Source organism: Anser cygnoides, chromosome 4, assembly GCF_040182565.1.
Source record: "Anser cygnoides isolate HZ-2024a breed goose chromosome 4, Taihu_goose_T2T_genome, whole genome shotgun sequence".
NCBI lineage: Eukaryota > Metazoa > Chordata > Aves > Anseriformes > Anatidae > Anser > Anser cygnoides.
Window position 1 is genome coordinate 32,449,651 of NC_089876.1, and position 12,865 is coordinate 32,462,515.

Consider the following 12,865-nt stretch of genomic DNA (forward strand, 5'->3'; position numbering starts at 1 on the left):
AAAGGACAGACAAGTTTTCCTTCTGTTAGCACACAACTGATGATATGAGGATTTCTTTTCATGCATACGTATGTAGCGACACATGCCTTGAGCACAGACAAGCTGTAGAGAGGCTAAGCACAAAGCCTTTGCTCTGAGGAAATGGGAATTATTCTGAGGAGCTGAAATGACACATGAAATCCTTTAAATGCAGCCTGGGCAAGTTGTCAAGGGCTGGTTCAAAGTGCTAGATCCCAGCCATGATTCAGGAACTTGCTGTCCCAACAGGGGAGCTGCAAAATAATTAACTGAGACTGCTACATTGCCCAGCCACAGCTGGTGGATTGCTTTCATCATCACCCACTACAGGCCATGCTCCTCAGCTCACTTTTTGTTACTAAATCTTACTATTTACGGCTCAGTCCAGCTACCTGCACTTCACAACCATGGCCTGCTCAGTTGGAGCAGTGTCCAGGAGTTCCCCCGGGCAATAGCTGTCGACTTCCTTAAGACTCGCTTGCCCTCAGTTCTATTTACCCAACCATAAAATAGAGGCAATAACACTTATTTTTCAGAGTTGATATGAGGCTTATTAAAGCTTGTTTAAGTGCTTTGTTATGCTTGAATGAAAAAGGAAATTATTATTATAATTTTTAATGAAGCTTAATTATCAAAGTGTTAACATAGGCATGTTAGAAAAATGAACTCTGAATTGTGAGCCAGCAATTTAACGCGCTTTCTCTTTAAACAGTACAACAATTTCATATTCATCTTGCTATCACTAATCTTCACTTTTCCCAATTGCACAATTGTTTCCCACATTAAAACTAAGACAAGGCAATATGTAAATTATATTTGGCATCTTAGCTCTGCAGAAGGAAACAATACCTGCTACATTACTTGGTGACACGTCATCACTTGAATGTTGATTAAAAAATTGGCCTGCAGATAAAACTATCCTGGTTGCTATATACTAATTTAAGCCACACATCTGTCTGTCATTGGCTGAACTTCTAACCTGGGAAACAAGTTATCTTGGTGATGTGCTATACCAGCCTGAAATGTGTAATAGGATTCTCTTGCAATTTTATACACAAATCCTAGACAGTACGCTTTCTTTAGTCAGGTAACAATACAAAATCTTTTCTTAAGTGGCTTGTTTGGAAAACAACTTAGGACTAAAAAGTATGTAATACGGAGGATTGCTCAATTCTTTCATTACAGAATCTGTACCAAATAATCTGCTTATATTTGACGTAGCAAATTGTCAAAACAGGTATTGATTCAAATCCTCATCCCTAAATCTTCTGTAAATACGTTCTATTAGCTTAAGCTCTGTCACTTAGACAATGTATGCAAATAAATAAAGAACTCCAGGCTCATCTTTAAATAACAAATAAAAGGAAATGTCAACTATCCCACCTCATTTCCACACACAACCCCCCCTCAAGTCTATTTGTACTTCAGAAGCTCCTCAGAAAACGTACATCACCATAAAAATTGTTTCAATGAGCCACTGCTCACAAATCCTCTAAGAGGATAAACACTGGAGGTTAAAACAATGCATCTTGAAAAAAAGCTCCTCTGCACTTGTGCTACTCCCTGCCCAAAATTGCTATCTCTTTGCGAAAGCATGTGTGGTTTTCCCATCTTCCAGAGGACTTCACTCACGGCAAAGATTAGACTCATTTTCAACGACTCAAGGGTCTGATGCTTACTTGGACTCTCCTACTCCAAACTTCAGTCACAGATCAAGGTTGTAGTCTAAACAACTATTTCACCTGCAGATAACTGATGGTACAGGTTCGCTTGGCAGATTTTCATGGGATACTACCCTTAGCTGCTTGTTCTACTCAATAACTTAGTTGATGAAGGCTTAATATTACATTAGCTGCAGCCTTTTTCTGCCCTCTCATTCAAACACCCTTTACATCGTCCTCTCTGTTTCTGGACTGCTACTTATGATAGCATAGCGCACTTGTCAGCAATACATATCAAACGTTTAATGATAGTCACTATATAACAATATATATGAGAGACTCCTGACAAGGAAGAAAAACAAGAATACGTGTGTCAGGTACAGCATCAAAACTACCTTGTCTGGCACTTAGAACAACATCAGTGCTGCCATTTCTCTTTGCTCAGCAGCATCTTCCCTTTCCCTTACCCTTGTTTTTACTCCAGTGGGTTACATCTCAATACCAAACACAGCACTTTGCAAACAAACACGCATGTATTTATCACATGCAATGACAAATCAATTCTTTCACTGACTTAAGTTTCTAACCTGCAGAAGGAAAAAAAACCCTGAAAGGTAGCTATGATTTACAGTTTGTCTATTTGGACTACAGGCCTGACAAGTCAATGCAAATAAGCAATGCTAAAGACGCACTGTGCTAGAGAATTAAGCCATAAAATTCTCTGGCATATGGAACAGTGCCAAATACCACATGTGCACAAAAAAGGCCTAGCTCTGCGCCCTGTGTAAGGAGCTCTGAATTCCACAGATTTACTGCATTTTATACCTCACAATGCAAAGTTGCAGTAAACCACAGTATAGCTCGCTTTTTTAAAAACAAATAGGTCCCCATTGTATGCGTTATGAAGACGCCATCATTAGAAAGCTGACATTTAACATGAAAAAAATACAGTATAAAAGGACTAAGTGCAAGGAAAAGAGTTTAATATCAAAGCAACACCATTTTCTGATGGTAAGCATGATCAATTTAATGTCACTATCTGCTCTTTTTGCTAAGTATTTTGGACCTTGCCCTAACTGAAAGAATATGCTTGCATCACAAATTATAGTCATGTTTAACACTGACTCATGTAATACTAAAACCATCAACAAAATCTTACTTATTCTGATAACTTACTAACCTAGCAGAAGCTTTGAGACTAAATATTTATTTTTACTTTAGGAACAAAGACTCTAGATGTTAATTTCACGTTATCTGACTGTAGTATTGCTCAGTATTTAATGTGACATAATGGTTTATATCTCTCAACATCATTTTTTCTTTTCATACCCGGCAATAAGGAAAAGGAAGTTTTATTAATGCACATCCATGAAATCTACCAGGAGATACACTAATACTATTCACATGAATTATTATTATTATTGCAGTTAGTTATGTATTCATTGAAGGCACTGTAAAAAATATGAAGGGAAGTTATAATCAGCAGGAAAAACCTCTCCATGGGTTTAGGTGCTATGAACATTACAAAGCCCTTCACAAGCCCTAAGTGAAATGCTCTATCAGAAATGTACATCCCACGTAACGTTGCAGTTAACTATATATATTTTGCATATAATTAATTCTGCTTCCCTCTCGCTACATTTACACCATGACTGTTAGTTGTCTCCCCGTATGCTTTTTGGAGCAGTGATTCAGTCCTTCCGAAACACAGCTCTGCTACAACACAAAAATGCTCAAGGACACACACATTCGCTTTTGGGCGCAGACAAAAGACATTCATGGCACTCCCTCCCTGAGACAGCTCTCAACTCCAAGTTAAAACTTTACATTACAATGTAAGGATTGAAAAGAAATAACATCACAAAATTCAAGTGCCCAAAGCAACTGCCTCATACGGAAGAAAAAACAGCAAGAGAAATCTTGCAAAAAATAAAGGCACGTTGCTTCTTGGTTTCTCTGTGGTTTCTCTTCCCCAGGTAGAGACACGACACCCAGTGAACAAAGTGAAAGAGCTGCTGATTTCTGGACTCAACAGTAACAAAATATTTTGAGAATCTCACACAGATTATGTGATGCAATTAATTCAGGATTTACCGATTAAATAATGGAGCATTCTAGGCAAGGTAGTCTGCTTCATAACCACCATGGCTACTGAACAGTCCCACACAACCTTCCTTTTCAAGGTACAGATTTGCTAGCCTAGACTTGCTCTACATTTTCAATCTTAATTTTACAAAATTACCTGTATTTTAATCCAAGTGCTTAAATTGCAGAAAGTCTGCAAAGCTGTAGTGTTTATCTAGAGCAGCAAGAAGCAGAGGAGGCGGTGGATCAGGTTGGTGGATCACAAGTAGCTCACATCACAAGATGAGCAGAAGTGGGCTTCGTAACCCTGCAGGATGGGTAACAAAAACACCAGGCCCGACAACGTCAAACTCTGTATTGAGACAGCACTGGAGAAGAGAAGAAGCACACAACTAGCTAGGTCAGGCTGCTCTACAAAGACATCTACCATGAAACGTTTTTAGCGATGCTTCAGGAGTTGAGCCTTTTTTTGTATGCTCTCTCCTTAGCAAACTTTTTATTTTCTCCCTTTTCATACAACACTACTTGATAAGTAAACTGCTTTATGCTTGCAGATGAGGAAAAGTAGTTTACTGAGCACTAGCAATTTTCTGTGCATTATTTCCATGTGTGAGGTCAGAGCTCAAGCTGCCATTTGAGTGATCATCCCTTACAATTCGATTTAGACTCAGTTGCTGACAGTCAAATCCTGATCGAAGATTTAGAATTTATTTTTTTCCTCCTTTTCTTCCCTTCAAAAAAAATTCAGGATCACGTATAATGGGCTATGGTGTGATTTAGAGACTGTAGGGTCTCTAGGAAATGATTTTATCTATAGTATTGTTGTCATTTTATTAATGCTACTATTGCCTTCACTCTGATGAAGCAGCATCAATATTCCCCAGTGCACCACATTCTCTCCTGCCACAAGTCAACATCACTCCATTGAAAACACCCAACAATTCTAGTTTGAACCAGCTCCAAGTCTGCTCTGAGGTACTCTGATCAAGCTGTGTAATAGAAAATTCACACAAATTAATCATTAACTACTCAAAAAGTACTCTTGCAGCGGGGAAAAAAAACTCATTGCTTGCTCAAGGACTAGCAACTCAAGTGCACTTGAAGCCTGTTCACCACCAGCACAAGGCACGCCTCCAGGCTGCCTGCCCGTACTGTTTCTACGACCCTACCAAGTCTTCTCCCACTAGGTAATGGGCATGGATGATATGAGGTCCAGACCAGTCAGACCAACAAACTCTCAAGCCAACTGCTCACATCCGTACAAAGATTCAGGTGAAATTTTCTCCAACACATACAGCACCATGTGAACAGCGACATTAAATCGAGCCAACAGAAGGCAAATGACAAGGGGTGTAAATCATCGCCTTCTGTTTTTTCAAAGCCTCAAAAGAAAAACAGAGGATTGCACTGTAGGGTTGTTAGATTAAGGAGCGTACAACACCTAGAAATCATGGTTTTTATTCAAGTATGTATTATTTTAATTTGTACAGACAAAGGTATATTTGCCATATTCTTCTCTCATGAAAGACCTCCACAATATAACCTTGATTCAGATTGACAGATAATAAAATTAATTTTATGTACAACAGCAAATTAAGCTTGCATGATGCCATAAAAATATCTATCTACACACTGATGACTGAAATCTAACATAAATTAATGCAGATGTTTAAGTAGCATTATGATGCACAATTAAGCCATGCAGATCTATTTCAGGAACAGCTCAGAAAGAAGTTTTTCTTTGTTTCAGGAAGAGCAGCATTAAATCTTTTCCTGTATTTATTTTCTTACAGCACTCCCACCCCAGGCGCTACTCCAAGGAGTGTAGCCCTACCAGCCGCAGCTAACTGGAGCTGCATTTTTCCAGAAAAAAAGGCAGTAAGGAAGTGGATTAGGAAGACTCCCTATCATACACTGCATTGATCTGTATGAACTAACCCAGGACAACAGTCACGTAAACACAAAACTGAGCACAGGGTAAATTATTTCACAGTCTGCAGTATCGAGAGAGCCTTCAACAATGCCTTCTGGTATGCTAAGCAGCATTTCCTAGCAGGCTGCTGTTAGAGCCACACAGGACTTTCAAGCCCCTGCAGTCTTACAGTGGGTTTGCACAGGTAGGGTGTTTTTACTCCTGGAATAGAACTAGTACCTACAGATAAGTTAAAAATCATCATTTGCAATTCAACTAGATTTTTTTCTTCATATTAAATATCTAGAAAGGAGGTGATAAAGCAAAAAGTAGGCAGAAATGCTGAAGAAGAAAACACCATTTGTGACAAAGAAGAAACTTCAGTCTCTCAGACAAAAATGCACAAACCAAACCCACCATACTTCTGGAATACCAGAGAACTCAGCAAGAGAAACCCTGTCTGTTCTCCCTTTCCTTCACCAACTTTTTAGCCAAGGGCCACTGAGGACAGTGACCTTTACTAGATGGATTTTTCCCACTACAGACTGAACAATTCTGAGTCTTAACTAATAGAATGAAAGCTACTCAATGCCCAATGGCCCTAGAAGGTCTATTTAACAGTTACTTCTCGTACCCATCACAGGTGAGCTGTTCTAATTAACTGCACCAGGAAGTCAGAGCACACTAAGAATGCACAAGCAGCAGCACCAAGCCGGCAGCCATCATCTTCTCTGTGCCAAGTCGCTCTGACACGGAGGCCAGCATCCCACACAGCAAGGCTATGGCAGGGCCCGCGGGTGAGCCTGGGGTCTGACCACAAGTTCATATAACCTCCAGATAACAGCCTTCTAGACACTCCTCCATCACATGGGTCTGCCTCGTCCCAACATAAAATGTCTGAGAGAGAAGGATCACAGAGTTATCATCACACTAGCAGCATCGCATTGATTAACCCCGTTCCTGGCTTCCACTGATTTAATTCCCTCTTTATAATTAGGAAATCACTGTTGATTTCCTAACAGAACACAAAGAAACAGTCAAGTCAATGTACCACACTGACAAGTCTAGAAGAGGAAGCAGGCAAAATATTTCCCCATGTGGTTACAAAACGCTTCCCAACGCTTTGCATAATATGGGTTCATGTGGCATGCCCATAAATATAGCTGCCTTACTGCTGTCTTGGTCTCCTTCCCACCCTTCTGCTGGCACCATTCTCTGGGCTTTTTGCTATTGATTTGGCCTTTTCATTTACTGTTCTGCATTCTACTCGAATTCTTTCCATACAATTTGTGTGGATGACACTGAAGAACTATTCAAAGGTTCAGAGGATATCCATCTGACCCTCTGCTTCCATATTCCACAGCAATAGCGCTGGATGTTTTCTGTAAGATTGGGAGGAGAGCATGCCAAATACTGAACTTGCCTGCCAGGTGGCACAGAGTTATATTTTCCACCAGCAACTTCAAAAACACAGCAGAAATGCAAATATTTCATCTGAGATGTTCACAGGTCACAGCTGGCACAGGGAAGTATTAAGGTCAGGAAGTTCACTCCTGTTCAGCAAGCGCAGACTGACATATGGCAGAATAAAAGCATTTGGTCCATCAGCATTTCAGAGCAAAATTAAACAACTGGGGAGCCCCTGAAGTAAGACATCTGCATTTCAAATTTTTTACACGAAATTAATTTTGAAATTTTCAATTATGCAAATAACATCACCATTCCTAGTAGCCAGGGTTGTGCCGTGAGGAATGCAGACATCAACCCAGAAGCGAGGCATGTTTGTGTCTTCACAAGTATTCAGAAAGATAGCATGCGTGCACTTCCCAACTAACTCCAAAACTCATTTTTAACATCAGTCCCAGAAGTCTAAGAAATTTGTCATTTCTCCCCAAAATTCTGAGATACCATGAGGGAATAACCTTGGTAGAAGCAATGCAATGTTTTGAGGCCTCAAGCTTTCAGATACTCAAGGTTTCCTTTTTGTTGCTGTTGTTAAGGAATAAGGATGAAAAGCCTATTTTTTATTAAAAGAAAGCTCACAGTTTCTCTCAGCCTAGGGCATTAAAAAATCCAAATGTGCAAAAGCATTGACAAAACTGTGTTTAATTATTATTTAATTAATATACTAATTTCACAGGCTTTGGGGATCAGTAATATCCAACAACAGACCAAGGATGGAAGGAGAAGGGATGTGCATGAGTAGTAACAGCATAAAAAAGAAGGCTGACTTCAAAAGGGAGTGAAAACATCCTGCTCAATGATATGCTGAAGAGCCAAAAAAGAAAACGCACAAAGAAAGACAAACCCAACAGCAGCAACAAAATCTATACATTTGCAAAGACAGTTTGCTTCCATTTTGTAACCTTTTTCATTGCAGTTTATTGAAGTAAAATATGATCTAGTAGTTTCACTGAGAACTTTTTTTTTCTTGCACTTTGCAGTAAAAAAAAAAAACACACCCAACATCCTTGAAGAGTACGGAAGGGGGAAGGCAAACACCCAAACTGCTGTCAATGACACTCCTGGAAAATCTTTGTTATGTGCATGTACGCAGTTGATCACACGACAAAAAGCTTTTGGAAACGTATTAAAAATGTCATCTCTCACCAGGGAATAAAATTGCTCATTACATAGCCATCATCAATAACAGACAAGTTTGTTGTAGGTGTTTTGTTTGTTTGTTTTTGTTTTTAATATATATGGCATGCAACATTTTTAATATGCACAACCTTTTCCTACTAAGAAAGACGGAGAAGTAAAACACCTGTTTCTCAGAAAACTTGCCTTGTAGCTCCTCTGATAAGTCTGGTTTAACTCCACCAAACTCACTGGAGTTATTTCACATTCAATATGGGCTAGGTGGAGTTCAGAATTTCACTTTGTGTACTCAATGTTTACACAGGTGAGAGAAACAAATATTGCACATTCCAGTTGCAAGATATTAAGCCAAGGCCCTCTAAAGATTAAAAGGTCCTTAAATGTTTAAGTGCTTAGAAAACTAAAATTACTGTATCCCAGGTACTCTCTTCATCTGCATAGCCGTATGAATCCTAGACTCTCTTTCATGTTTTCTACCGAAAGGAACTCAGCTCCCATCGTCCACAGCACTTACCTTATTTTTGTGTTAAGCAAAATATCCTCACTTTTTTCATTATTTTATTTGATGAATACTGGTAAATATTTTGGTATCATAGATGCTATTTTCCCTGAACATTTTGATTTTTTTTTTTGTCCTCCCATAGGGGCAAAAACAGTATACTTACTAAACAGTATACAATCAGAATCCTTTTCTTCCTTTGACAGGTAAAAGCAGAGTTTTAGACATCTGATTTCACATACAAGTTCCACTGTTATAAAACCCGTGCTTTCATAAACAGGAATGTCTTGATGCAAGATACATAATTACATGTTCCAAGTCATTTGCATGTGTACAAGATCAACATTACCTGAAGAGAACCTGCACAGAAAGCGTAAGCATTTCTATCTCAAATCTGCAGATTTAAGACTGGCTCTGATTCATGCGCGTTCACAGGACTGTATCCCTAACTGATATGCATACAAAACCTCTGAATTCATACTAAACTAAAGACAACTACAGATAATTTTCCTGTGGAAATGCAACTCCAGAGCAAGACCTTGAGTTCATAATTTTTATTTAAGTATGTTCACCATTTTTGACTCTCAAAAAGCTGTCACTCTGAAGGAAACTTCGTCAAGTAATTCTCTACCTACAACATCCCTGAGAAAAAAGAACTTGAGTTTGACTGGTATCAGATACTGTTTCTGAAAACCTGCTGCCTGTGCTGGTTTACCCATCCTAAAAACTAAACTGAGAAGAATGACGCTGGAGGAAGTGACTTAGATGAGCACTGAACTCAAGAGATAAAGTACTCCAGAGACAGGTTGTGCTCACCCAGCTTCTTCAAAAAGTTTTTTCAACATATACAGAAATTTTTAAAATATTAATGGTGAGAGAATATGACGTGCCATGCCTATGAGCTTATCAGATTAACATGCATACATGATACTATAAAAACTACATGCAACTTCTTTTTAACCACTGTTCATCATAGACACGCTGACAAAAATCTTTTGTTCTATTAATATTGCAGTGGTATTAATTACCACCAATGGTAAATATTTTGCTCTTACCAGTTTATATAAACTCTGATCATCTACAAATAGCGTATTACCTATGTGATGCTAAACACACAAGTTCAAATTAAAAGCAAACACACAAAAGGTTCTATGGTTTTGCAGCTCATCATGAATTCAAAACTCAGCCAAGCCCATTCATGTAAGAAAGGTTAAGTTTCACAGATTTAAGAGTCCACATATTAAAGCAAGATGAATGCTAGTGTCTTGCTAGCAAGAATTACCTTCAGTCCAATGCCACATATTTTAAAATCCTCAAGAACTTATCAATATCATGGGCGTAATATGGGGAGGTTTTCAAGTTCTACATAAATGCCTTTCTGTCACCGGATGGCCGCAAGTCAGGGATGTGAACATTCAGACCTCCTCCTGCCACAAATTACTCCTCACATCAAATATCTGGTTCTCCCCCTTGGGAAGCACTTGAGGTTTCAACCTTTCAGTCATCTAGTAGGCATTGCTTTTTGCTACTTTCTCACTCACTTTACTCCAGAGCAGAATCAAATAGATTTACCTGACACCTATTCATTTCTCCCAGCAGCTCTACCAAGGATGACAAAGACACGCTATCAGAGCGCTCATTTCATTATTACAGTAGTCACATACCACTACTGCCCACTAGCCAGGACAGACTGCATGTTTTCATCTCTGCCTGATTTACAAATAAAAATGAAACCTATAACTCCTACTGAGAGAGCAGAAATATTTTGGTGACTTGAATTTACATCCTATTTTGTAACAGCTCCAGAAATAAGATTTGATACTGACCAGTGGTAAAGGCCAAATCACAGAAGACCTGCATCAAGTCCAGAGATCAACTTATATTTGTTGCGCCCCCCCCCCCCCCCTTTTTTTTTTTTAAAACCTTTTGACTTTCAGATTATGCTGGCTATGGTGAGTGGAGCTGGCAAACATCTAGCTAGTGCTAGGGAAAAAACGAATATAAGATTATTTTGAATGGAAATTTAGTTACCTTAAAGACTCGCAAGATTTCACAATGTCTATTTTGTGATTACATTGGATACCTAAAACCAGTTCCTCCCATCCTAAAGGTATGCCAAAATCACCTTACAGAAATTATCAGGATCAGAATGGCTTGCAATATAAGAAGTTTTCCTTGTAAGTATGCAAGTAGACTTGCACATGATTAAAGCCATAGAGTACTTGAAAAAAATGCTATTTGCTATTCATCACTACTCTCAGAATTTATTTTCTTGTCCAGGGATGAAGGAATTTACAGCAAGAAAACCTGTCAGGATTCCTCACACTCTTCCTCAGTCATTTCAGACTGAGAAACAAAATCACTTTCTTCTCTCTCACCACAAATAAAAGAGAAGCAAAACAGTAATTACAAAACAATGGTGTAAACCAGTGGATACATCAAGCCCCCAACACATTATATGTAGTGGTGTTTTTTTGTTTTTTTTTTTTAAACATTATTGTCTTCACATGTTCATCAGGACCACACTCCCAATACACTCCACCTGCTATATGTACAATGCAGCAATGTTACGCTTGAAAACAGCATATATAACAAGACAGCATGATGCTCAAGTTCACTAAATGTTACTGAAAGTTGCCAGTGAAATTCCACCCCCACCCTCCCCAAAATAATCAGTATGCCCACTGGCATCAAGCAAGATTATTCTGCCAAGGAACGTGATTTGTTAAAATCGTACATTGTTGACTCACCACGGCGTTTGATATGCCTCATCTATAGGAAATGGGTCAAAGGCAGCAACTTCATGCACGGGTTGCCATAGCTGCTGTTTGAGTCTGGCTGGCTGCTGGTACACGTTTCTAATATTAGCCCTAAACACAAAACAAAGAGAAAAATATTTGGGTTTTATTCTTTAAGTCAGATAGAGGAACTTCAGAAAACTAAGCTAGCCTGGAACATCAATATTTCCATGCAATACAATAAAAAAAAAAAAAGATTTTTCCTCTGATATTACCATTAGACACTCAGTTACAGGCAGTATCTGTACAGGCCATTAATTTACTCCTGAAAAGAAGAAAGGTTAAAGATCAAAAATAATGCAGCATGAAGTGCTGTTTAAATGGGATAGCAGTGTCATGGTCATTTTCCCCCAAAATTAAAAATGAAAATAAAAAAAAATTCAAGGATGGCAACTCCAACTGTTCAAGAAATCAAGTTCAGGACTGATCCAGGTTACAACAGATTGCACTACAAATCATGAAACTGTTCTTCATTAATGGTTGTTGTTTCTAACCTGTCTTTTCAGATCAGATCAGATCTTCACATTTTTCCTTGGAATATAAAAGATTAGAAACACTCACTACAACACATTGAGATTTATGTGCAGGCATCTATCACTAATACCTGGGGATTTAAATTAAGTTTGACTTGTGATCATGTGAGTTGGCAACATGAATGTTATGAATGGCTTTAAAAACGGAGGCACAAATACATACAGGCATAAGGAAAGGCTTATAAATTACTGGTGTCTACAAACTTCGAATCCTCTTTAAAAAAAGTTCAAATGGCAAAGTGCTTGTACTTAAAGACAAGCTTAAACAGCAGTGTAAACAACAAATGCAATAAAGTAGAGAGGGTAAAGAGTGACTAAGAGAGGTAACAATAAAGCAAGTTCCACTCTGGTGTCTAACTACCGAACAGAAACTCCAAGTATACAGAACAGGTGACTGATGTTAAGCAAAATGCAGCCATGTTCATCACTGAGCATCACTCAAGTTAGGACAACATTTTAAGAGAGATCTGAACTGTAATTCTGTAGTAAGAAAAAAATAATATCCTCAGGATAAAACAACAGCTTAATCAGAGAAGGCCCAAGACACTTCACTGTACTGGGTCAACAGTTGCGTAGTCTGAGGCTCCCTGAAATCCCACTGTAATTAGCACTTCCCAATTTCTTGAATTATCTGACCTATTACTGTGCAACCCTGCTGAAATAGCTCTTGACTTGATGGGAACCATGATTTTGTTTTTTCTGAGCCTTCCACTGTTAATGTTTATTACAAAGCAAAAAGCTGGCAGCAGTGCTGCGAG

At 38.7% G+C, this 12,865-nt stretch overlaps 1 protein-coding gene across 9 annotated transcripts in view; it reads right to left on the bottom strand.

Annotated features, from left to right (window-relative positions):
• Nucleotides 1–12,865, bottom strand: part of MAPK10 (mitogen-activated protein kinase 10) — a 141,205-nt gene that overhangs the window by 112,178 nt on the left and 16,162 nt on the right. For 6 of the 9 annotated variants that reach the window (XM_066996608.1, XM_048074386.2, XM_066996610.1 and 3 more), the window contains exon 2: nt 11,527–11,646. The gene's annotated coding sequence lies outside the window, so the exon portion shown is untranslated. Of the gene's footprint in view, nt 1–3,921; nt 4,072–11,513; nt 11,647–12,865 lie in introns of all 9 variants that reach the window. The other 3 variants (XM_013190520.3, XM_048074389.2, XM_066996607.1) reach the window with 2 other exon arrangements.